This window comes from Triturus cristatus, chromosome 1_2 (assembly GCF_964204655.1).
Source record: "Triturus cristatus chromosome 1_2, aTriCri1.1, whole genome shotgun sequence".
NCBI lineage: Eukaryota > Metazoa > Chordata > Amphibia > Caudata > Salamandridae > Triturus > Triturus cristatus.
This window is the reverse complement of record NC_140580.1, coordinates 462,797,372-462,824,603: the sequence shown is the minus strand read 5'-3', so window position 1 is coordinate 462,824,603 and position 27,232 is coordinate 462,797,372.

Here is a 27,232-nt window from a genome sequence, read left to right as displayed (position 1 = left end):
CCATTACAACGCGGCTGTTACAATGACCGCGTCTGAACAACGACTTGCTCTAGGGGTCAGAAGGTGCACCTTTCCTACTGTTGCACAGACTGGAGTTGGATTAGTAAATTATACTATTCCAACAACCAGCACCCTCCCTAGAGCAAGTCGGTGTTCCGACTTGCGGAGTAATGGTATACGTTGTTACAACGCGGTCGTTATAATGGCATGCGTGAAAAAAGCATGCAGGGTAACAAATTATTTTCCTTCGTATCGACTTTGTAGAATCTTTACCCTTTAGGAAAGGTTTTTTGATGAACCAAAAAACTTGTGTGGAAAATACTGGATACAAGTTGTCAACTGACATCTGCACACAGAATTACTCTTCAAATCCAAGATTTGTAACGCGTTCAATACCTCTACAGACCTATGATGCATTAGGAGCATATGCGTCTTGTAAACACTTACATCCTTTAGCTGGACACAGGCTGCACACAATTAGTTAAAAAAATAATAAGGTAGTTACCCGCCACTATTTAACGTATAAAACAAACTAACACACTCATTGGATGATATCATCAGAGATGTCATCAATAATGCCATTAGAAATATCATTAGTGATGTCATACATGAAATTACAAAACATGTCATAAGTGATGTAATATGGGAGGTCGAAAGATTTGCATGGCCGGGATGCAAGTTATAGTTAGCTCTGTTATAATCTTACTTTAGCCTTTGTTTTTTCCAGTGAATATTTAAGTTAAAAAAAAATACAGATCTTGTACCACATCTAACTATACTGTTACTATGACCACTTTTTTTTCAGTGAGTATATATATATGTAAATATATGTACATATATATTTATATATATATTACCTACTGGCGGTCGCCAGTAGGTAGTTATAGTTAGGACCCCTTTTCCATAGGAAATCTGCAACATTCTATTTTGAATAACTTTGGCGCCGGTCGACGAATCCTCGCGAATTTCTCAAAATAGGTGGGGCGCTACGCTCCGCTCCTACCCTGAAAGTCTCTGGGGGATTCGTCAAGCGGGGGCTGAGATAAAAGGGGGGTCCCAAAACGCGTTTTTCCCATGCATTTTTCCATAGGACCTTTAGACAGGGCTACAGCCCGAACGGCTGAACAGAATTACTAGAAATTTGGCAGAGAGGTAGTCCTCAGGTCAAGGAAGTGCCTTTTGTAGGTTTGGTGTAAATCTGTTCAGTAGATTCTGAGAAAATAGCCTTTAAATCAATATATATATCTGAGCCAGCTTACGGTACGCTTACCGTAAGCTTACCGTACGCGTACGGTGGCGTGCGCGAGCGCGATTCTGATTGGCTCTTAGATCTTAGTAAACATTCGAAACAGCCGAAACCAGGAAGCGGCGGGCGCCATTTTCTCTCTCGCACTGAGAGCTATGTTGTTAAATAAAACCAATAAACATATAAAGGGGCTGTTTAGACAGCTCCCACACACATAGCAATGTTGAGGGAGTCCCCAAAGACCCCCCAAGGCCAAAAATGCAATTTTTATTTTTTCGCTAATTTCGCCGATTACGCTTACCGTACGCTTACGGTAAAAAATGTAAAAAAAAAAAAACACTATCCACACTCTCCACACCCCCTGTGCTTTTAGTGGCTGCAGGACACCAAATGTGCAGGGCTTATTTGAAGTGTGAAAAACCACAATATTTTAAACAAAAATAATAAAAGAAAAAATTAACAACACTCTCTCCACCCCGTGTGCAAATGATTTCCGAAGGGCACCATTTGTGCATGGCTTATAAAAATTACGAAAAAATAAAATATTACCTTTCAAAACGAAGTGCATCATATGTCCTCCATGTGCGCAAAGCGCATCTTGCGTACATGGCCCATCTAGCGTAACGTGGCCACGCGGTGCGCGTAGCGCACCGCGTGCCCACCGTGCGTGCACGGCACTAACTGCGTAAAGTGGGCGCGTGGTGCGCGAAGCGCACCGCGTGCTTACTGTGCGCGCACGGTGCGCGAAGCGTACCGGGCGCACACGGAACGAACTGCATTAAGTGGGCGCGCACGCCACGAATGGCGTAAAGTAACTTAGCATCTAAAAAACCGTACAAATTCACTGAAAAAACCATAGGTTTCACACACGTTATAGTTAGGAATTAGCATTTAAAAAACCTTGCAAATTCACTGAAAAAACCATAGGTTTCACACATGTTATAGTTAGCGGAAATTTTACTGATAAAAAACCAGTGAAATTCCCCCGTTATAGTTAGTGTAGGCAACTATAACTCACGCGACCGCAATCTTCTGCTGATGACATATGTGTCTTTATGAAAAAAAAATATTTGAAATATATGTATAGCTAAAAATGTATGGAAGAAGACATGGGCAAATAAGTGTCTAAATACAGTATTAGCATCAGCAGAGGATTGCGGTCGCGTGAGTTATAGTTGCCTACACTAACTATAACGGGGGAATTTCACTGGTTTTTTATCAGTAAAATTTCCGCTAACTATAACATGTGTGAAACCTATGGTTTTTTCAGTGAATATATATATAAATATTATCTACTGGCGGTCGCCAGTAGATAGTTATAGTTAGGACCCTGTTTCCATAGGAAATCCGCGACATTCTATTTGGAATAACTTTGGCGCCGGTCGACGAATCCTCGCGAAATTTTCAAAATAGGTGGGGCGCTACGCTCCGCTCCTACCCTGAAAGTCTCGGGGGGATTCGTCAAGCGGGGGCTGAGATAAAAGGGGGGTCCCAAAACGCGTTTTTCCCATGCATTTTTCCATAGGACCTTTAGACACAGCTACAGCCCGAACGGCTGAACAGAATTTAATGAAATTTGTCAGAGAGGTAGTCCTCAGGTCAAGGAAGTGCCTTTTGTAGGTTTGGTGTAAATCTGTTCAGTAGATTCTGAGAAAATAGCCTTTAAATCAATATATATATCTGTGGCAGCTTACGGTGCGCTTATGGTGCGCTTACCGTACGCGTACGGTGACGTGCGCGAGCGCGATTCTGATTGGCCATTAGATCTTAGTAAACATTCGAATCGGTCGAAACCAGGAAGCGGCGGCCGCCATTTTCTCTCTCGCACTCTGACAGGGGGCTGAAAAACAAAGTGCAAAAACATGTTAAGGGGCTGTTTAGACAGCTCCCAAGCACCTAGCCATGTCGAGGGAGTCCCCAACGATCCCCCAAATAAAAAAAGTCAATTTTAATTTTTTCGCTAATTTCGCTGATTACGCTTACCGTACGCGTACGGTGTTAAATATTAAAAAAAAAAACAAATATCCACACTCTCCCCACCCCGTGTTCAAATTGTGCCCGAAGGGCACCATTTGAGCATGGCTTATTAAGATATAAAAAAACATATATTTTACCTGTCACAATGATGCTCATCATATGTCCTCCATGTGCGCACGGTGCGCGAAGCGCATCGTGCGTTCATGGCCCATCTAGCGTGCTCACTGTGCGCTGTGCTCACTGTGCGCGCACGGTGCGCGAAGCGCACCGTGCGCGCACGGAACGAACTGCGTTAAGTGGGCGCGCACGCCACAAATGGCGTAAAGTAACTTAGCATTTAAAAAACCGTACAAATTCACTGAAAAAACCATAGGTTTCACACACGTTATAGTTAGGAATTAGCATTTAAAAAACCTTGCAAATTCACTGAAAAAACCATAGGTTTCACACATGTTATAGTTAGCTGGACATTTTACTGATAAAAAACCAATGAAATTCCCCCGTTATAGTTACTGTAGGCAACTATAACTCACGCGACCGTAATCCTCTGCTGATGACATATGTGTCTTTATGAAAAAAAAATATTTGTAATATATGTATAGCTAAAATTTAATGGAAGAAGACATGGGCAAATAAGTGTCTAAATACAGTATTAGCATCAGCAGAGGATTACGGTCGCGTGAGTTATAGTTGCCTACAGTAACTATAACGGGGGAATTTCATTGGTTTTTTATCAGTAAAATGTCCAGCTAACTATAACATGTGTGAAACCTATGGTTTTTTCAGAGAATATATATATATGTATATATTTTCCACAATGACCATCTGATTCGACAATCCAGACACGCTCTTCCCTGCTACTCATAAAAAACCGGCGTAGCACCAAGTCCAAGTGCTAAATAATATTACATAAAATGTAACGTGTTGTCACAGCACGCCACATGGAAAGCCTACGCATTTCGGCTCACACTGTCATATATATATATCTATGTTTTTTAACTGTTGTGGTACTGATAAATGCTTTACACATTTCGCATACGGTTATCGAGGGTTGAGTTTAGGTTGAAATTAGTGAAACCTAAATGGACCTAGTAAGGAACAGTGCCACTATTACATGAAGTAGGCTACCGCCCGCTTCAACCAATATTCCAATTTCTCACATTGATGTTCAGTTTTCAAATCAAGAACTTGTGTTCACGAGTACCACTCAGCTATTAAGCTAGAAAATGTAATATTCCTAAATTTACCAAATGCACCTAATTGGGTTTAAGCCTTTAATTGGGTAAGTTTTTATATTTCTCAAATATTCTCGATTTCAGTTTCTGCATTAATATCTAAAGGGAAGTTAGAGGCCCTGAAGGAGCAATTAGCTCTTGCAGAAGAGAACTGGCTTTGGCGGAAAAGGAGGTCAGGCTAGGTGAATGGCCCAACATCAATGGTGCAGTGAGAGAGTGGAGATATCTGCAGGGGGTGTTACACAATCCTCACCTGCCAACAGGATTTGCACCTAGCTATGTAGTGTGGGATGTCTTGGCCAAATGGCTTGCCTCATTTGAAAGAACATTATAGAAAAGGAAGGTGGGCATCCAACACTAGGGATCCCTATTGTGGGAGAGGGTTCCAGTACCTGAACTGTAGAAGAGGGGGTAACTGTGTCTTGCCAGCACATGAAGGATGTCCTAGTAGAACAGTTCGGTCTGACCTCAGACGAATAAGGAAAGACATTCTGGGATACCAACAACAATGCACAGCAATCATGGATGGATTTTGTAGATGTCTTTAGGGAAATGTATTTAACACTTTGGATGTGTTGTACAATTTAACTGTTAATGAGCAAACTTTGAATAATTGTTCTTCAGAGAAGCTACACCAGCAAAAAGTAGATTTTGAACTGTCCAGCCTGAGGGTAAGAAATCTGATGAATGGACACTCACCCTATGTCCAATAGTCCGAAGAGTGCTCTAAGAAAGAAGGGTTGGTCTCCTCAGAGGAAAGAAACAAGAGCACAAAGATGACGTTATCAAAAAGGCCCCAAAACGTGCCCATGAGGGGGAGCCTGGTGACCCATCAAAGTCCAAAGGATGAGGGTACCAGGGAAAGGGTTGTGACTATTTTAAGGTTTGGTGTAATATGACCACTAGGCACAAGAAGAGAGACTCCGTTTATAGCAAGAAGCTCCTCACCAGTGGGCAGTTCAAATGGATTGGTAGTGTAGGGATTGGGGTGAAAGTCTTGACAGGGGAAACCAAGGGATATAATGTAGACATCTTAGTTTTTGTGGATGGGTAGATGTTGGGACTCTGGCTGCCTTACCTCTCAGCATGGTGAAGTACTGGCAATGGCCAAACGTCAACAGTGCTAGAGTAGAGGCTCTGGTAAACAAGCTGATTTCCCCAGAGCAGATAATCTCAGGTGTCCTGCTCAAGGTAGTCAATGCTGACAATGAGGTGAAATATCATTGCCTGGCCAAGGTCAACTTTGACTGGGAAGGTATTACTGGCCTGAAGAAGATAGCTGTGTCCTCTGCCATCGCATTGGATTGTCCATTAGGAAATGATCCTAAACCCTCTGCTTGGTCTAAAGTGGAGAGAAAGACCCATGCAGATATGCTGGGTTTATTGGAGCAGGTACATCCAGTGCAGCGCTTGTGATGTAGCAATTGACATTTTTGCTGACTTGCAATGATCCAGCAGGATTAATCTTGAGCAGGAGTCTGAATTCATATCTGAGCTCACTTCACACTGTTGTAAATCAATGCCTATCTGGAAGACTGTTACATTCCAGACATTGTACTTGTAAATCCTTAGCGTTTTTTTTTTCTTCATATAAACAACGGAGTCCTGAGGATGTTTTCAGGGATAAAAATCTTTTGAGACCGAAACGTCGATGCATTTCCCATCTTTCTTTGGATCACATTTATTAGAATTGGTTTGTAATGCCATCAGGTATGCAGACTCAAGATATATAGAGAAAGTGGGTGTTAAATACATCAACGTCTGTGGAGGAACATCAACCTAATTTATGTAAATAACTTTACAGTATCAGTGTATTTGGAACTGTTTTAGAAAAGTTTCATGTATGTTGAATCAAATGTTATTTTGGTATTCTATGCTTAATTCAATTTTTTTAACGGATACTCCTGTGTTAACATTTTGTGTTTTTGATTTAAAATAGGTTTCGTTTATTTTATTAATATAGAATTAGATTCAGATACACTTGACAGGCATTATTAGATGTGAAAAAATCATAACAATATCCTTTGTTGGTACAGTTACCTGTTTAGATTTGCGTACCCAAGCCCACAAGGGTAGATTGGGTAGCCCTTTTTTGTTATTGCTAGATGGAAGATGTGGCACTGCTCACAAAAGCATTCATGGAATCCCTCTCTTATTCCCTCCGAGTAGAACTTACAATATGTAAAGAAAGACCTCAAGCAGGAATTCAGCATGGTACAACGGGACACGAGAGATTTAGGTGACAACTTTCCATCCCTCAAAGACAACAAAACAGCGCACTGCAAGGAATTGGAAGAAGTCCTATATGAGGTTCCCCTTCTACCTGAGTGATGACCAGTCCTACAAGTGCATGCCTAGGAGAGGACCTGGAGAACCGCTCATGCTGAAAACATATCAGAATCATTGAGATTCCAATGAACAAGAAAGGGTCCAATGTATGTGTCTGCTCTGTTCCAACATATATAAGCCTGTGAGGAAACATTCAGCTGGACAGGGTCCATGGGTGGGCCACCCCGGAAGTAACAATGTGTGACCACCAGACATTTTAGACTGTTTATTACTTCTAGCTGAAGGAATAGATGATAAAAAAAAAAAAAATACTCATCTAATGACCTTCTAAGGCCATAAGCCAACTCTATTCCAGGATCTCCCTCTCATCACCCTACAGCAATGCAGGGACTTCAGAACAATAGCTGCCTTTTTGCCTTTGATGCCCACAGATGCAGCCATCCATTTCAGATCACATTGCACCTGGGAGGGCCAGTCGCATCAAATTAAATCACTTTCCAAGGCTGCTCAAGTCTTTTGCCTCCAGGAGGACAGCTTACATGGACATCCACAGAAGGCACTGGTCTTAGAATAAATGCACTCATCAATGGCAGCGGATGAGAAAAAAGAAAAAGGGTGCTCTGGCTGGACCCCGTGGGGCTCAAGCAGGAGAGGTGAGCAGTCCTGAATGAGCTGCCAGGCAAGACTGGCCTTCATGAGGCTGGTCCTAATTGGTGACTGCATCACATCATACCGACAGAAGATCGGACAACTCTCCTGTTCCCAGTAAGATAGGGCTGGTTGGGAAGGGGCTAACGGCTACATGTAGTCCATGTAGATCTCTTGGATAAACATGGACTACACCCTTGTCTGGGTATTCTGTCCCAGACAAGCATCACCCTTATTCGTCATTGATGGACTTGTTACAGGTTTCCCAGTTAATGTTTTTTGTTCCAGTAGCAGACAAGCAATATACTAATCAAACAGCACTTTCAGGCACACATTTAGAACTCCTCATTATACATCACTATGTTTATGCACAGGGCAACACACACTTTTTTTCCAATTTACTCACAGATCCCAGATAGGGACAGCGGTATTGCCTAATCCATAAATACTGATGTCAAACTAATTAGCCTCAAAGTGGGAGGCTTAAATCACCCCACTGAAAGATCGGCAGTGTTTTCCTTTCAGGAGCAGAAGAGGGGATGTCTTCTTCAGGAAACACACCTGTTGCCTAACAATAAGCACCGATCGAAATCACAATTGTTCCCTGGCAATAATTTTAGTTTGGGGCAGCAAAAAGAGAAGGGATGGCCATACTGTTCTCCCAGAATCTCCGCAGGGAAGGTATAGGCAAGAATAAAACAAATCAAGGGATGTGTTTTGGCCTACAGGGTAAAACTGGGCACACAGCACCTTATGAAGCGATGGTGTATGCTCTCAATATCCATTAGAAACAATTTCTATGGGAGCTTTGCCAAGGGGCCTCCAGTTATCTGACTCATAAGTTTAGAGGTCAAAGATTTTAATGTGGTGATGGATAATGATTTGAACAGGTCCAGGGCATCACTTTGGAAAAACAGGAGCTGTCTCCCTGGATGGCCTTGCCTGACTGCAGGAGTGCTGCCTCAGCAACGTATAGTGCCTTCAATACCCTCAACTCTGGGATTACACTGGTTTCTGTGCTTCCCACAACTCTTAAGTGAGAACTGAAAATTTCCTAGGAATTCCATCAGTACAGACGCTCTTACAGAGTGAGTCCGTGTTCCTGTGTGATCTTGCCCTGATCTCCGTGGTGCTCAAAGTACCGATGGAGTGGATGACACTTGGAAACTGGAGACTCTGAGATAGTATCATACAATATAGGGAGGGCATCAAACTGATTAACACAGCTCTCACTAACTATTTACAGACCAATGACACAAGCAAAATACCAGTGGACACACTCTGGCAGGCACTAAAAGCAGTAATCTGAGGATAGCTCATAGCCCTATCAGCTGATGATAACACCATTAGACAGTAGAAACAACGGAAATTGAAGGAGGAAGTGAGGAAACCAGAAGCCACTTGCAAGCACACTGCATCCCCCCGAGTGAGGCGTAGACTAGTCTCATGGACCCAACTCAAAAGATTTGATCACAATAGGGCACAATACACCTAACTTTGGCTTAAACATAAATATCACACAGGAAAAGACAAGTGCAGCAAATTATTTACTTAAAGGCTGCACTCTAAAATTAATGATGATAGAGTGAATTCCTTCCTAACTGAACAGGGGAGGAGGTAGTGGAGAACACACAGACAGTGTCTATTTTTGGGATTTTCTACAACACCCTCTACACATCTCAGGACCTAAATGATAATGTTATCACATCTTATTTGGCAGGTGCTGCGGTGACTAAGCTTATGCTATTCCAAATCAAAAATCTTCAAACCATCAAGGTAGAAAAGGTGAACCTAGCCATTGCCAGACTGAAGCCCCATAAATCCCAGGGACCTGACCATTGACCCACTTCCTGTAAGAGTCTTTAATTTGTTCATGGATACTGGGTGTCTGACAAACTTCATTCTAGAAGCCTCCATCATAGCCTTCCCCAAACCAGAGAAAAAAAACCAAACATTATGTTATGTTATGCTATCCTATCTCATCTTATGTGTATTCGCAAAGCAAATTATCCACCTGTAAGGTTATCCTGGCACTGAGTAGGTGTGTATGCCTAGCTCTACGTTTTGCAGGTTGGTTAATTGAAATGCAAATTTAAGAAGAGAAGAGGAGGCTCTGATGTGGACGGGGGGTTTGTTCCATACTTTAGAATTGACGTAAGAGAATGCTCATCCTTCTGATCTGGTTCTGTGTATCCATGGGATGTTGGCTACTAGGAGTGGAGGTGTCTGGATGGTTGGTGGAAAAAGATGAGACTGTAAGAAATTCAGGTCATCATCAGAATTTCTTACAGGTTGAAATGCCGTCGACCATTCAGTGCATTCTTGGGTGTACTCTTGGTTTCTTAAAAACAGTTAAACTTTTTAAGAATTATCTAAATACAGTTTTGTAACCATTCCTCAAATTATTATTTATTGCACTGTTTTTCGCTACACTAGCACGTTTGTGTACAGCTATGTTTGGGTTACAACTGCCTAAATACACACCAACTGCTTAAATACAGACTAATTTACTTGTTTCTTATTAATTAATAAATATTGTGGTCTCCCTTTCTTTCCATTGGGTTACAATTGACTTGTTTTCTTTGTGTATTTGTCTACTACATGATCACTGGTTGAGACATTGTTGCATTGTTACACATATCTACCCGGGTCTCACCTGGTTTCAAGGGTTACCACCTGTTTTGTTTTCAACTTTATCTATGGAGCACAAATTGAACACATATTAAACGTCCTTGGACCCCTTTACAGCTCACCTGTCCTAAATATCTTAAGCTACTATACATAAGCCCCCCAACATGCATAGTGCTCATCAAATCCAATTAGCAAAACTTGATGGGGAATCGGAGAGTACAGAGAGAACTTTGCCAGCGGGATACACCGTGATTTAACTGAGTGCTATTATCCATAATTTCTACTATTGAGTGCAAGGGAGGGAGGGTTGGAAGGAGAGCACTGAGCTCGTTCCTGGGGTAAGTTTATCAGCGCATCCAACAAGCCGTGTGCCTGTTCTGCTATAGTTTTGACTATTCTTTGCCACAAATCAATAAAACAGAATTGATCCTAAAATATTCTTTCACATCACTCCTACACCATTTTTATTCAAATGTTAGGCATTTTTCTAGGGGATTTTCCAAAGCTCATTGGTGAAACTGCTTCACCTGTCAATTACCAATCCTATGCTTCCTCTAAGATGATCTACACTATTGGTGTGCGAAATTTGCGTCATTTGCTTTTTGTGCAAACATTTTTGGTAACATCACAATATATTCCACACAATTAAACAAAATCCAAATCTGTCATTTAGCTAAACAAAATGGTACAAAAAAACACAAATGCCCGAGCAACAGCTGCTTGTACTACAAACCATACATAATTATTAAGAGTGGGTGGTAAACTCCGCTCTGCAGGCAGAGATTCAGGGACCCAAGACTTAAGGGATGGGCCAGTGGAGCAACTCCCGCTCGAGGAACGCCGCAGAATTCCACAGAATTTGTATGCAACTCCACTGAATTCCACGTAGTGCAAACTCCATCCACCCCTAATAATTATACGATGTAACATAATATAATACTTTTGGAATTTAATTCAACTAGCATAGCGTGAAATTCCAAAAATTAGGCAAAATATGCTTTCATAATTTAGATTTTTCCCAGGTCTAGACTGAACCTCTTTATCAATGTAGTATTCCCAAATTGTTAGCAAAACTAGTATAGAAATACCCTTCTTCACACATCTAATTGGTTTGATGTCTAAAATGGAACCTTTATTTACATCCCGTTACAAACCTCTCTGTTCTGATCATGTAGATCAATGGTCCGGTTCATCCGGGAGTAAGAGATGGGGCAAATGACTTCCCACTGGCTGCAGGTAGAGGGCCTCAATTGACAATAGCTCACACCGTTTGGTACTATTAGCATCAAGACAGGCCATGTTCCTGAGATCTCTTGACAAAGGGTTTCTAAAGTCAAATTAATTTATATACCCATGTCATCTGAAAGGGATGCCCATTGGTAGTGACTGATAAATAATAATAATGTTTTGCTAGCAGTGTGAAATATAAACTTTGCCTGACAAGTCAGGCAAAATCAAAGAACAACGTCCTTTGTCAAAATAGGTAACGTCTACATGCTCTTCCAAGGCAAAGTTTAGCTTCACCTGCTCTTTATTGCTTGCAGCCAGGAGTTATAGTCAATATTAAAGAGGTTGGAGGCTGTAGGAAACGCACTATGAGCAGCATTACTTACTCTTTGACTCAGTCAGTACTGCTATTGGCACATATCTGTTGAAAAACAGTAGCCGCTGTTAAGCTGCCTTGTACAGCCCATTCTTGACCACTGAAAGCCCTATCTTAGCACTTCCTGCACATGGGCATTCGATGTTAATGGATTGAGAGCATAAGGTATGCAGCTTGGCTGGGCAGGAAGCTTGTTTCCATAAGCAGCATCAGGGATGTTGACATTGCAATGCACTCCTATTTTTATAATTTCACAATTTATTTTGTACAAATGAAGGTAAAGATGATGAGATACACTCCTGCGTTATTCATGATTAAACCGTTCTTCTTTCATTCCACTTTTAAAGGCGTGCAAGACTCGTACCGCGCTTCGTCTCGTTGCGCGTGCAATATACAAAGCGACATAGGGAAACTCCTGAGATTCCACAGAGCATCGGTGAAATAACGAATACAATTGATTAAAATGAATTGAACTTAAATACAGGTAGAAAGAAAATGATTTAAAATTGAAGATTTAAAGTTGAAGAAACAAGTAAAGAGTAAAGCATAAGAATTTAATTCATTTGATTCAAATGATGAAGCGGCAGGGCAGCTCTGTGGAATCTCAGGAGTTTCCCTATGTCACAATTTATTTTGTAACAGTCTGCATGGTTTTAAATATTTGGTCTTTTGGGTATGAAAAACTTGTAAGGCACAATTTTGGCACAAACCTTCAACAGGTGCAAAAGTGCATTGAGCGATGGATTTGACTGGCACTTTCTATGATGGTACGGATCTCCCTTATTAAGATTATAGTGTTGCTGAAGTTTATTTATTCGCTAACACCCTGGTTCACCTACTTTTCTTTTTTTAAAATCGTTTTTATTGATAAATCAACCTAAAACCATACAACAAAACAAGTACATTGCGGTGCCGTAATCAGTATTACCAGGTAGTCACGATAAGGTAGTACAATAAAAACAAAGCATAGCATAGGGTTCTCAGTACAACCACATATTCCGAAGTTTCCATTGCATTTCACACATTAAATGGCTTCGTTGTCAATCAATGATAAGGGGGGATCACTGAAGGGGGTACAGAGCAAACGCCCACTCTCATTACAAGGGCCCCAGATTCTTGTCCATTTATGCTGGCAGCCCCTACTTTCGTAGATTACCCTCTCTGCTTGCATACACCAATCCATATCCAACTCCCAGTCAGAGTATCGTAATGGAGATCCTCCCTTCCATGTTCTGGCAATGTTGTGTTTCGCTTACATACAGCCCAGAGAAACCCACTGCTGCTCCGATCAGGACAGGTCCATGGCCTCCCAAATATTTAAAAGACAAAGCTGAGGGGAGACATCAATGGAGATCTTACTTATCTGGGCCATAACCGACATAACCTTCTCCCAGTACATCTGTAATATCGGGCATTCCCAGCATTGGTGTGTGTAGGTGCCGGTGTGACCGCATCCTCGTGGACAGACCGGGGAGTCTAGTACCCCCAGTTTGACCAGTACTGAGCTAGTATAATAGGCTCGGTAGAGCAGTTTAAGTTGAATGGATTTAAAACTAAAATGGATTGCCACTTCATGGGGGGAGGCGAGGGCCTCCCACCAATCGTCATTGTCTATATCTCCTATGTCGTCTACCCATTTTGCGCGAGTTTTCTGCTGGGCATCTGGCGTATTGTTCAGGATTTTTTGGTAGGTTTATGAGATAGCCTTCTCCTGGAGATAGTCATCCAGGAGCCTGTCCTCTAGGGGCGAGGAGACTGACAAATCCGTCCCCTTAGGAATCGCTCTATGAAGAGCATTTTGGGCCTGGAGGTAACGAAAGGTCTCCCCGCCCCTGTAGCTGATAATCGCTCCTCAGGTCGGTAAATGGAATCACCTCATCCATCTTCCACATATCTCTGGCTTTCGAGATGCCAATCAGGTCCCATTTATCGAACCCTGGATATCTGGATAGCACCCCCAGTCGACCAGAGTCAAGCATTGGAGTGACTTGCATAAGTCTATCTTTTCATCCGAGAACGGCAGTAGCCGTGTGCCATAGTGCGACTGTGGTGGAAGTTGGGGTGAATCTGGGCACATGCTTTGCCCCACCATAGAGTGCCCGGAGGTAATTACCCGAAAGCATATTGTGCCTATCCATCCGATAGGCGGGGTCCTCAATGGGTCGATGCATCCAATGGTTCAGGACCACTAGTTGTGAGGTCCAGTAATAAGATTTAATGGCGGGCAGGGCAATGCCGCCATCATACCAGCTTTTTGTGAGGTTGGTGAGGGCAATTCGGGGAACACCATGATTCCAGAGCAGGGCTTGCACCTCAGAGTCAATGGACTGAAAGTAATTAGATGGAACCAAGTGGGGTGTGTTCTGTAGGGCATACAGAAAACGTGGAAGCGCCATCATCTTATAAAGGGCATATTTACCTAACAGCGTAAGAGGCAGTGTTTTCCAGTGTTGTACATCTGCCCAAAGACAGCTCAGAGGGAGCAAAAGATTCCGATCATAAAAAACAGAGGAGTCAAGTGTAATGTAGATACCGAGATACTGAAAGCCATCTGTAAGGATACTAGCTTCACAGCCCACGAGGAGCAAAGGGGGATCCCCGCTCAAAACATAGATCAATGATTTATCCCAGTTAATGGTATAACCGGAGTACTTTATGGTTCACCTACCTTTAGCCTTTTTATGCAGCTGCAACTGGAACTTCTTGAACTCATATGGGATGTGGGACAACCAAGAGTGTGTTAGGAGGGGCTCACACTACCCTTGAAGGAGGGAGACCTTGCTGTTACAGATTTCAATATATATTGTCTAGTGGCACAAGCACACTATCTGAAATTTTGGGCCACATCTTACTTGACAGTAGAACACATCAAAGCTGAAGGTGCAATTGTTTTCTCTAAGTTGATACTGGGGACCATAAGTCTTCTGTTGCATTAACTGAGTCTTTGGCTCAGCTCTACAAGGTTTGTTTTCACACCCACACGTGACATGAATGTACGTTGTCCATTGCACCAGTGCTGAAAGACAGGTTATTGTAATCTCGCAGAACTGCACCCAATGTATAAATGAGGTGGTGCCAATGCTTTTGGATTACAAACATGGAGCAGTGCTAATCCAAGCAATCGTTCATTAATGATTTATGCACTCATGATCACTAGAAACGGAATATGTATGTAAACATATTTATTTTAAAATAGTTATTTTAAAATCCGGGATCTAATGCACATAAAATTGATAACAACATAGATGATAACAAAAAGCAGCTAAGCTTTTCAATAACAATGAAAACGGTGAAAAATCATAACATCACAATTTATAGCCCTTAAACTCTCACTGTGCTAAATCTAAGTGCTATTCTATTTCTAGCAGATAAATAAATAATAAGCCTGAGTTTTGGAGGTGGTGCGCATATTGGACAACAGGGTTTGTTGTCTATTTGGAATTGTCAGCTATTTCGAGCACAAGGCCAAGAGCTGGGAGATTGCATCTACGAGAGAACACAATCTTGGCACCAGTTCATGAAGGCAGAATGGAGTGCTTCACAGAGCCTCGTGGGAGTCTTGCTGGAGACTTCTTCGCTTGATTTGGAATCTGTGATCTGTGTTTGTGACCTGGATGAAGTTTCTCTCCTAACTAAGTGGTACCTTATATATTTGATCTTATCTAGGATGGAATTTGCAGTGTCACCTTTTAAATGTGTTGACATAATCAAATACATCAGTGGTTGTCCTAATAAGGAAAACATATGTCAATATAGTCTACATTATTTAGGTTATTCTTTTTATATGACCTTGAGCACCTGTCAAAGACTGATATCCCGCTAGGGGTTTTGTTGATGTCTATATCTGAATGACTTAACACTTTCACAGTTCTTGGAAAGATGGGAAAAGACGACATCTGATTCAAAGGCAGACATGGTGATGATTCTGCATAATTTAACAGAAAATGGCAGCCTCCATTGTCAAAGATGGCAGCCTCCATGGTCTAGGATGGCACCCTCCATCACTTAGGATAGATTTGGGATCAAAGGTAAACAAGCTGGACAGGCTAATTAAAAAGGAGGCTTCAGCTCAAATGGAACCTTTCCTGCATGTGTTCAGAACCTAAAACTAAATGAAAGAAGCCTAAAAACAAGTGATTAAAATAATAGAATTATGGAGGGAAACAGGCAAAATATTTATGACATTCCTGGAATCATTTCTAAGCTAAATAGTCACTAAATTATCACTGAAAGTGTTTTTGATTGATCTTGCTTATCAGACATACTCATTATACGTATACAAAATAAAAGCACATGCCAGGAACGTGAAATATCAATTCCTCACTTGTTACATGTTTAATAACATCTCTCTAAACTAAATTAAAAAGAGGTCTCAGCCCTGGAAGACTTGATCCTTAAAACAGTCCAGCCGTACCCTAAAAGGAACTATGCAGACGTGGTTACTACGACCTGTCACGCTTGGTGGGACCTAGCAAAGCTGCTGCCACTTGACGCGCCTTAGTCTCCTGTATTTTCCCTCATAGATAATCCTTTACTCCCACCCACCAAAGAAAAGTCCATGAAGAAGCTGTTACATACACTGGGGATGGCAATTGTGGGTGATCTCTTTGTGCAGGGTTCCTTCCTGTCATTACAATGTTTTCGTAATTGGGTTGGCCAGCACACCATTGGCAACATTGTACTATCATAGAATATGCTGACCATGTAGGGCAGGGTTGCTACATTTACCAGCCTGCAACCCAAAATGTCCCCACTTACTGCTTATATTCTTAAGGCCAACATGGGCCACTCTAGTCCCTTTCTGTAGTCTGCTTTCATGCCATGTACTGTTGACTCTCTACCTGGGGAAAAGCATGGATGTGAGGACTCCATTGGGCACAAACTCTCTGATACATTATGAGCACATCATAGCCCTCAAGCTAAGGAAATTCAGTTAAACTATAAGCATATATTGATACATTTTAAAAAGTTAAATCAATATCACTATAATTCTGAATGAACAGCTAAATGTGGTGCTGGCGGTCAAGCTGTGTGTAAATTATGTGGTTCGCCCAATGCAGAACTCCTACACGGCTTGGAACTGCCCGAATGTGATAATGTTCTGGTAAAGCCTGTTTGAACTTTTGAGTGATTGCTGGAAGCACAGCTTGCCCCCTCTCTTCAGATAGCATTGCTAGGAGTTACCTCAGCTCTTCCTAATATAATTGGAAGTCTGCCATGAATGTCACTGGTCCTTGCCAAGCCCAAGTGGCAATGGTCTGGATGCAGAGGTGGTCACCCAACAGGGCAATGGCTTATAGGTATGACCTATTGATGCGACATGGAAAAGTATGCAGCAGAAATACATCCCACTGCTCACCCTAGAGACCTCTGGGACACATCTGGGAATGTTTCCTTTTATGGTCTGTATGTTCGCCTGAGAAGTCACCCTGGAACTGTAGAACCAGGTTGTCACAAATTTTCTGCTGTGCTGTTTTAACTACAGGTACAATGTATCAGTGCTTGGTGTCATTTGACGTAATACAAAGCTGTGAATTATGTTCATGTTACTCAGCAAAAACGAATTTAAAAAAAGTAATTTAGGAACAAACTATCAACAATGACAAATCATTTATGGTTAGACCTATTTGTCGTAAGCAGAAAAAAATAGGCAAATCGGAGCTTTCACTAAATATCTGTACAAACAACGCTTAATCCATTTAAACACGTTAAATACACAATGCCCTCTAATCATCTCCTTTTACTTGGTGCCCCATCACGAAATAATTTAAAAGATTGTGTGAGACAAGGGGAACATTTCTTGTGTGTTCTAGTAAAAGCTGCCCACTGATGGCAGGGTTCACGGACAACAATGTTTAAGCAGTCAACTTAAGCGTGCACTTTTAATGCACATAACACTCCGATACTCAAGAAAATTCTAAATACGAAAGGCCTCGCTCTTTTGACCAGTGTCGCGTGAAGAGTGAAGGCAAATCCGTCGCAGAGAAGAACAGAAGCACGAGGCAAAAATGCAGCCCTCAGTCCTCTCAGGAGGTCAAGCAAGAGAGCAAAGTCAAGCATCGGAAGTGAACAGACCCAAATGAGGTATGCTCATTTGGAGTTGCTATTTTAAGTCTGAGAGCTGGTTCGTAGTGATTTGAATGTAGAAATCTTGTTTAAGCTTTCAACTATTGCATTCCGTGCTGCTAGGGTATGGCAAATGAACTATTTATAGAGCCTTATGAAAATACATTGCGAAGGAGCGTAACATTTTTTTTATTTCATAATTGTATTTATTTTCCTATGAGCAACGCATAACCTCAGGATAGGAATGAATTTGATGTCTTAAATCTTTGTTATAAATTGTCTGCTCAGATTCAAACTGATGCGGTATGTAGGAGACAGCTGGTTGCCATGGCAACAGAAGTGCAGTTTTTAATTTCACTCGGTGAGTAATGCTAACACAACCATGACGTTGAATACACCGTGGCTTCAAATGTTCACGGATCTTACAATCTCAGTGGCGAACTAGGCAAACAATATGAACACTCCTGGAACAGATACCACAAATCATGTTCATTCGTTTAATTACACATATTTAAATCCTTTGAGCTTTCTGCAAACGCCTCAGTCTTAATGTGATGAGAAAGTGTTCCAGAATGCAGACAATAAATGTCAAGGCATCACTGTGAAGTATAATATATAAGAGTTTGTTCTAAAATGTGTTTGAAAAAATATATAACATGACGGAAGGAACACACAGATAAGTGATAGCTTCTCAAGGAATTTAGAAACCACATGCTAGTCTGCACGACCATCAGCACTAAACCCTGGCAAATCTTCTTTGTGAAAAACTGTAGCTTATGCAACTGAATTGCAAAGGAACTCTCTGGATGTACACCTTTTTTGGTGATATCAAATCTATGCATTATAAGGGTCCTGCTTTTTATGTACTGGTTAAGGGGGCTCTGGCACATTCTAGGTATGCTCAATGATTTAACTTGACGGCTAAATTATTGGAGGAAAGTGGCCCTCTTAGTGATGCAGAAAAAGAGTTATGTGAATAGGTTTTAAAAGTTTTAAGGCTCACCTTAATATCTACACCAATCCTTAACCTGATCCTCCACATCCCTCCCTTCTAAAAGGGAGGGATGTGGATAATCAGGTTAAGGATCGGTGTAGATATTAAGGGGCAGATTTACAAGCCCCTTGCGACAGTTTTACGCCACCGCTGCGTCACTTTTGTGACGCAGTGGCGGCGTAAACAATGCGCCACTATTCAACATATTTACAACGTGACGCATCTAGTGAGATGCGTCACGTTGGAAAGCCCTGCGCTACATTATACCTGCGTCAGGTATAATGTATGCAAGGTGGGAGTTCCATCGCAAGGAAGCCCCATAAAAGTGACGCAGTGAAATCTACAAGATTTCACTGAGTCACTTTTACGTCCCAGCTGCGTCAAATCCTTACGCCTGCTTAATGCAGGTGTAAGGAGTGACGCAGCATATGAGGTATAGGGCACCCCTGAGCAGTGCTGGACTTGCGTCGTGCTTGCGACACAACTCCAGCACTGCGTCACCTTTACGGCGACAGATGCGTCACGCATATGTCTATCTGTGCGCCATGGTGCGCCGCATTGTAAATGCGTTACAACAAACAAATGATGGACGGAATGCTGACAATGCATACATTCTCCCCCAGTCAAGAGATCTGGGTTAAATCCATCGTTTTTTTGCCCACTACACCACCCCAGTTTAGACATGGCCATATGCAAATCAGTCTTGACCCTGTGCCTCATGGGAACAGTCCAGCCCGAACTGCCAAGCCATGTCTTCCCTGGACCGAAATCAAGCATCCTAGGACTGGTTTCTGGCTATCAGCCGTCATCAGCCAGGATAGCTTGACTCCAGTGGCGTAGTGAGCACGGGTCCCACGTCTGGGAATACCCATCCCACTTAGGGCGAAAAGCGTTACAACAAACAAATGATGGACGGAATGCTGACAATGCATACATTCTCCCCCAGTCAAGAGATCTGGGTTAAATCCATCGTTTTTTTGCCCACTACACCACCCCAGTTTAGACATGGCCATATGCAAATCAGTCTTGACCCTGTGCCTCATGGGAACAATCCAGCCCGAACTGCCAAGCCATGTCTTCCCTGGACCGAAATCAAGCATCCTAGGACCGGTTTCTGGCTATCAGCCGTCATCAGCCAGGATAGCTTGACTCCAGTGGCGTAGTGAGCACGGGTCCCACGTCTGGGAATACCCATCCCACTTAGGGCGAAAAGCGTTACAACAAACAAATGATGGACGGAATGCTGACAATGCATACATTCTCCCCCAGTCAAGAGATCTGGGTTAAATCCATCGTTTTTTTGCCCACTACACCACCCCAGTTTAGACATGGCCATATGCAAATCAGTCTTGACCCTGTGCCTCATGGGAACAGTCCAGCCCGAACTGCCAAGCCATGTCTTCCCTGGACCGAAATCAAGCATCCTAGGACCGGTTTCTGGCTATCAGCCGTCATCAGCCAGGATAGCTTGACTCCAGTGGCGTAGTGAGCACGGGTCCCACGTCTGGGAATACCCATCCCACTTAGGGCGAAAAGCGTTACAACAAACAAATGATGGACGGAATGCTGACAATGCATACATTCTCCCCCAGTCAAGAGATCTGGGTTAAATCCATCGTTTTTTTGCCCACTACACCACCCCAGTTTAGACATGGCCATATGCAAATCAGTCTTGACCCTGTGCCTCATGGGAACAGTCCAGCCCGAACTGCCAAGCCATGTCTTCCCTGGACCGAAATCAAGCATCCTAGGACCGGTTTCTGGCTATCAGCCGTCATCAGCCAGGATAGCTTGACTCCAGTGGCGTAGTGAGCACGGGTCCCACGTCTGGGAATACCCATCCCACTTAGGGCGAAAAGCGTTACAACAAACAAATGATGGACGGAATGCTGACAATGCATACATTCTCCCCCAGTCAAGAGATCTGGGTTAAATCCATCGTTTTTTTGCCCACTACACCACCCCAGTTTAGACATGGCCATATGCAAATCAGTCTTGACCCTGTGCCTCATGGGAACAGTCCAGCCCGAACTGCCAAGCCATTGTAAATGCGGCGCATCCATGAAGTCGCAAGGGGGTTTTTGAGTCACGCAAAATAACTGCTGCATCCCTGCTAATATGCAGGGATGCACCAGTTATTGTAAATCTGCCCCTGTTTACTGTGCTACAGCACCATGAACATTAAGGGAGGCGGATGATGTGTGCCACTGTCCTGGGAATAAACATATAACATGCATAAGCAAAACTAATAAGTGCTAAGCGTTTACCCTTAGTGCGTAGTCCTTTTATGATGTTTGCAGGAATTCGCTCTTAAGTCTTCTTAACGATTTTTCTACCAAAGGAAAGGCCACATTTGTGTCCTATTCTCCCACATGTGGGATACCCAGGGTTTACAAATTCTTTTGGAAAAACCAAGAAAATAGCCAAAATGTTGTAAAATTGTGTTTATTGCAAAAATGTGCTGTGCTTGAGCGTATGATTTTTTTCCTAAAAAAGTATCATCAGAAGATTTGCTGTGCTAAGAGAACCCTTGTCCCAGTTTTCAGGAATACAAAGAACTGTGAAAAATCATTCTATTTACCACAGTTTGCACAATTTTCCATTTGATAGTATTTTTTTCCTATTGTTGTGGTTTCTATCTGCTTGCAGTTTGTGTTGAAAGTAGGGGTGGGCGGAATTTTTGAAAGTGACTTTCGCAAATTATCGCGAAAATGTTAAAGATCTCCGCAAACAAGCGGAAATATCGCGAAGATGCGGACGTTTTTTTCCCGCCCGTTCGCGGTATTTTCTGCGTGGTCGCGGCTCGCCAACTTACCCCTGCGGTTGCTCACGGGCGCGGCCATCTTGTTTTGACTCTTCTCGCGGTGCATGATCGCAAGAAGAAAGACGTGATCGCGCGACCAATGACATTACTGCGGGCGCGAACTGTCGCGAGACAGCGCAAATGGCTACCAACAATCCAACATCTCGTGGAGAACGCGACCGGATCGGGAAAACTTGTCGGCGAACGCGGGGATTCAGGTAAGGCGATCGCGCGCGCGCGAGAATGTATTATTTTACAGCGCGAGCAAGAAACAAATTATCGGTAAGCTGCGGAATGCGGAAATTTTGACATTTTCGCGCTCTCCGCGAAACACGAAAATGTCATATTATCGCAATTTCCGCGAGCGAAACGGTAATTTAGCCCAGGCCTAGTTAAAAGCAGGTATGAAACCCAGGGGCGAGCTCAGAATGTTCTACTTTTCTGAAAAGCAGGACAAATTCTCAATTCTGCAATGGATAGGGATTGCTCAAAATTGTCTGAAAGAACATAATCATAGAAATCAAAAGCTAGTGAAAATAAGCAGGACATACGCATAAATAGATAACATCAACAATTCTTGCCTCAATGGCTGAGTTACAAAAGTAATATACCGTTATTCCCATCAGACTAGACTGGTCAAATGGGTGTATCACATTGTTTGGTTTTTCAAAAACAAGTAATAGCCAGACACATGGCCTTCTTACAATGATTTTTCACTGTGTACCAATCATGTATCAATTCATATGGAAAAATCTACTGAAGAAAAAATGGGTATGAAAACACCTATGCATTTTTTAAATATGCCTGACATAATGAGTTTAGGAGCAGTCTCTTTGGTCAACTCTGAATTTGGGCTTATCCCTAATACCATGTGACTCAGAAGGCATTTTGAAAAATGTGTTCTTTCTTTCATAGTGGCTTACATTTAGAACCTGAAAATAGAGGGAAATTCAATTGATAAATAATACACGGTTATGTGGAGCTATCATCCGCTACAGAAAAGGCAACAAAACGTACCAATGAAACATCAAGATTTTACAGTTCAAATTCACTCATTGGCACAATGTAGGTAGTTGTGGAATTTGAGCCAGGGCTTGCCCGGCACCCAAGAAATGTTATCAACGGTATACATTCCTGAAAAGTAAACACCAAGGGGAGTCCGGGGTTATGTGACTTGCATGGATTCCATTGCATTTTCTTACCCATAATGTCAAAATTATGGATTTTCCTCATATTTTTGTGAGGGAAAGTTTTGAATTTTGGGGTAAGTCAAAAAATTGCTGATCAGCTGATATGACCCGGGAGACAGAAACCATGGCCTAGATCTTCATTAATTTTAACAGTGCAAGGAGATTTGAATATCTAGCAGAGGTCTGCTCCCCCACTGCCTTAAAACTTACCTCAGTGAGCTAGTGACATTTCAGGTGTTTCCACCCTCTAGAAGCAGATTTCTTTAGGATATTTTGTCTCAGGGTTGGGCAGAAGACATACCCAAGTATATTTCCAATAACAATGATGCAGTGGGAGTAACCATCAGCCGATGTTACAGCAAGAAAACCTCATGGTACAGTGGTGGCCCCCTGCTCCTTTGAAGACAGATAGGCCCCAAAAAACATCTGATCTGCCCCAGGGACAGAAAGGGTGGCCCAGACATTTATACATTTTAAAAGTGCTAGGGTGGGTAGCCATCTAGTAGGGAGCACTCTCCAATTGCACTAACATGTACCCTGCTAATCTGTTCCAAGAAGATGAAAAACAAATAGATCAGATGTGTTTTCTGTCCAGTATGACCCCAGGGAGGGGGGAAAATGTCCTAGTATATTTTAAATACCAATGGTGTAGTGTGAGTGACCATTTGCCTGGGGGCTGCTCCATCTATGCATCAAACTGAAATTTGCTAGACTAGAAGAGGTATCCACAACCAACTTGAGGAATATCAGCCATAAAAATGTCTACTATGCCTCTGCAGCTGGGGACGTAAATCATGGCCCAAACATTTATTAGTTCTCAAAGTTCAGGCAAGCGGGTATCTACTAGGGGGCGATTGTTTACTACACCAAAATCTATCTTGTTGACTTAGTGAGTTTTTCACCCTCCCAGGGGCAGATCACCCAGGAAAGATGGCTGATCTTCCACTGGGGGTGGAAGCCTTGGAAATTTCATCATGCTCCATTTGAGAGTACATTTTTCAGGGAGATGCTTCCTGTCTCCGCTAAACAAAACATGGTGGTCTAGAGGAGATTCCTAATGAGAGATCACTGCCCAGCGCATGATCCTTCAGCAGGAATTCACACCGGAGCGCTCCAGGAGAAAGAAGTAACACTTATTTTTCCTCCGGTGTCTCTTGCACAAGAGAGGAAACTAGATCTCCTATTTGGTAGATCATGCCCCCAAACATGCTGGAAGAAAATTACTTCCAGCACCTCTACCACAACTTTCATGTTCTCAGTCTGCCATGCACACGATGATATCATGATCTTGCTGAGGGAGAGGTTGGAGGAATAGCAGAGGACTCAGGCTATGAAAGAGCTTCAAGGGGCAAGCAGTAGCACTTCCCTCGAGGATGGGTGCTAGGACATGTTGGATATGACTTTAACATATCAGAGTTGGTGCTGAGGGCGTATCCACCATGTACTTAACATTGAAATAACTAATGTCCAAACACATGGCAAATGATATGCACAATCGTTGAGTTGGCATATTAAAGTCAAATCTATTGACTTGGCACATTATTCAAAAGATAGGGGTAGTGTGATGCCTGAGCACCGCAGACAATATGTGTTTTCTGCATCCCTACGTATTCTGAACATGAGTTGTGTAACACTGCCTAGGTAGGACCAACATTTGTTTAATTGGAACTCTTGGGTAAAAAATCTAACTCACAGAAGTTGTCCTGGATATTGTTAACATGATATATGCAACAGAGAAGACGCCCTGCACACGGTGAACTTGACATATATCTAATGCAAAGAAAATGCTCTCAAGGTAGACTTGCATGTCACATAGCATTGTTGCTAAGGGTGATAAACTAGCTGTTCATCTAAAGGCAACAGACTCTTCCATGAGGATTGGGCTGATGACTATAGATGGAGGCTTGTGTAGATGGAGGCTTGTCTGGTGAATAGTGAGACAGTTAAGTATTCTACACCTTCACGATGCTCACCTTGCTCGTGGTGTTTAGTTTGTGCTTCCAGTGTGATTACTGGAAAAGGCTGACTCACACAAGCCAATGGCTGAAGAGGGCTGTCCAAAGGTCCTTCCATGTTTATTGTTCATGATAGAAGATCTTAAACACATGAAGGAATAGAGGATATTTTATAGGTATCTGTCCTCAATACAAACAGCACGAGTTGTATTAAAAAACACCTCACTCAAAGTAGCATCTTAAATAAATAAAGACATACTAATCATTCTCAAGTCTTATTTTGAATAATATCATATATTTGATTAATTCCAAAACACGTTTTTAAATAGCACCTGGCAAATATTATAGTGTATTTACAAACGTATCTAAATAAAACTTTAGTTAATCATTAGTTTATCGCTCAAAGTATATTTCTTTTAATGAGAGAAGCTTTATTTTCAAGATTTTTTTTATTCAGCAGATCGTTCCTGACAAGCCCATGCATTGGAATAGAAGCACTCCCCGTGAGGTTAAAAACTATGGGGCAGATTTATGTTCCCTGGCGCATCCCTGCAAATCAACAGGGATGTGCCAGGGAAGATGTGTCACGCAAGTTTGCCCTTGCGCCACCGCAGATGCACCGCATTTACAATGCGGTGCATCGTGGTGCAAGGACAAGCAGATGTGTGACGCATCTGCCGGCGTAAGGTTGGCGCAGTGCTGAAGTTGTGTCGCAAACGTGACACAACTCCAGCACTGTTCCAGCCTACCCTATCACTAACATGGTGCGTCACGCCTTACGCCTGCTTGAAGCAGGTTTGATGTGGCACAGGGCTTTACAACGTGACGCATCTCCCTAGATGCGTCACGTTGTAAATCTGGCGCAGCATGGTGCTTGCTTTGCGCCTCCGCTGCATCACAAAAGTGACGCAACGGCGGCGCAAAAGTGGTGCACGGGGCTTGTAAATCTGCCTCAATAAATCTAGTAGCATGGCAGTGAAATAGAAATAGTCGTTTGAGTTCGTTCGTTTTCAAAGCAATGAATGAATGAACAAGCTAACGGTGGAAGGGAGCTGATCCAAAACCCACTTCGTGCATTTAAAAAAAAAAAAAAAAGTATTGACTACACCAGACCTTCGAAGTTGCATAAATTAAACGTGTATGTGGTTGCATACCGTGAGCTGTAAACAATAGTTATGCCTGGTCATTGAATGCTCAAGTATGCAGACACCTCCAGGGGACGTTGCGACACAAATGTATAATAACCAATGAAGTACATGCTCACAGGACAAATAATAGGCTGGATTTTTTCCGACCAGAAGTGTGACTTTGGGAGAAGGTAAAATACTGCTCGAGCCAAAGGTGGGAGTGATCATGATTTGGACAACTGGCTCAGCTGGACAGTGGTGGCAATGGAGAGCATCAGCACTGTGTTTAATACCACCTGCATGGTAAATATCCTTCACAATTAATTTTTGACCCCACATACCATTACTCCGCATTCAAGTACTACGCATGGTGCACCTACCCTGCATACCATTACTCTGCATTTTTTTTACAACGCGTGTGCATTTACCACGCATGCCTTGACAACAAATTTCGGGGCATATCTACAAGGCGGCAATATAAAATTATCGCTGCTTTTGCGTCCGTTTTCGGCCGCAAAGCGGTGATAATTTTATCGCTATGTTAGCAAGGACACACTTTCGCCTGAAACCTTGCCTTATCTCCATTTCCCTTAACGCCCATCTTTGCATCTCTAATGAGATGCAAAGTGGGCGTTCCTCCCCAGGATAACGGAAGAAATGTCACTAAGCGACATTTCTCCTATTATCAAGCCTCACGCAAAGCAGCATAGCGACAAGAAAGGTAGCGATAACCTCTGTTATCGCTACTTTCGTTACGCCTGCTTTGAAACTGACTTAGCCATGATATCCTATGTAAGGTGGATATCATGGCTAAGTATGTGAGGCCCTATCAGCAAGCTGTTGCCAAAACTTCGTGGGATTATCCAGCGATAATTTTACGTTTGGGAGTTAGCGCTAGGATTTTTATCGCTTTTGAGATAAGTGTTGCTAATAGCACGCTATCTCAGCGCTAAAAATCCACGCTAGCCGGCGATAATTATCCTAGCGCTAAGTGCGCTTAGCGATAATTATCGCCGGTTGTTGCTGATATGCCCCTTCGTTGTAAAGGTATGTATGGTAAATGTACACGCGTTGTAAAAAATATATAGGTGATCCACGTTGTGCTGGGTAGTGTAAATGTAGGGAGAGGACTGGGTGTCGGGGGAGGGTCGTGCAGGGGTACTACATTAGGGTGTAGGGTAGGGCAGGGTACTCTCACTTACCTTTCAAACTTTTACCATGAGTATACTTTTACCACGCATGCCTTTGCATTGTAATGGCATGCGTGGTAAAGGCATAGTCGTTGTAAATGTTTGCGTTGTCAAAACTTGCGGGTTCATTGAATTTCGAATGTCAAAAATTTGTGGTAATGGTATGCAAAGTGTTTGTTAGCGGGGTAACATCATATATGTATGTATGGTAAATGTACACGCGTTGTAAAAAATATATAGGTGATCCACGTTGTGCTGGGTAGTGTAAAAGTAGGGAG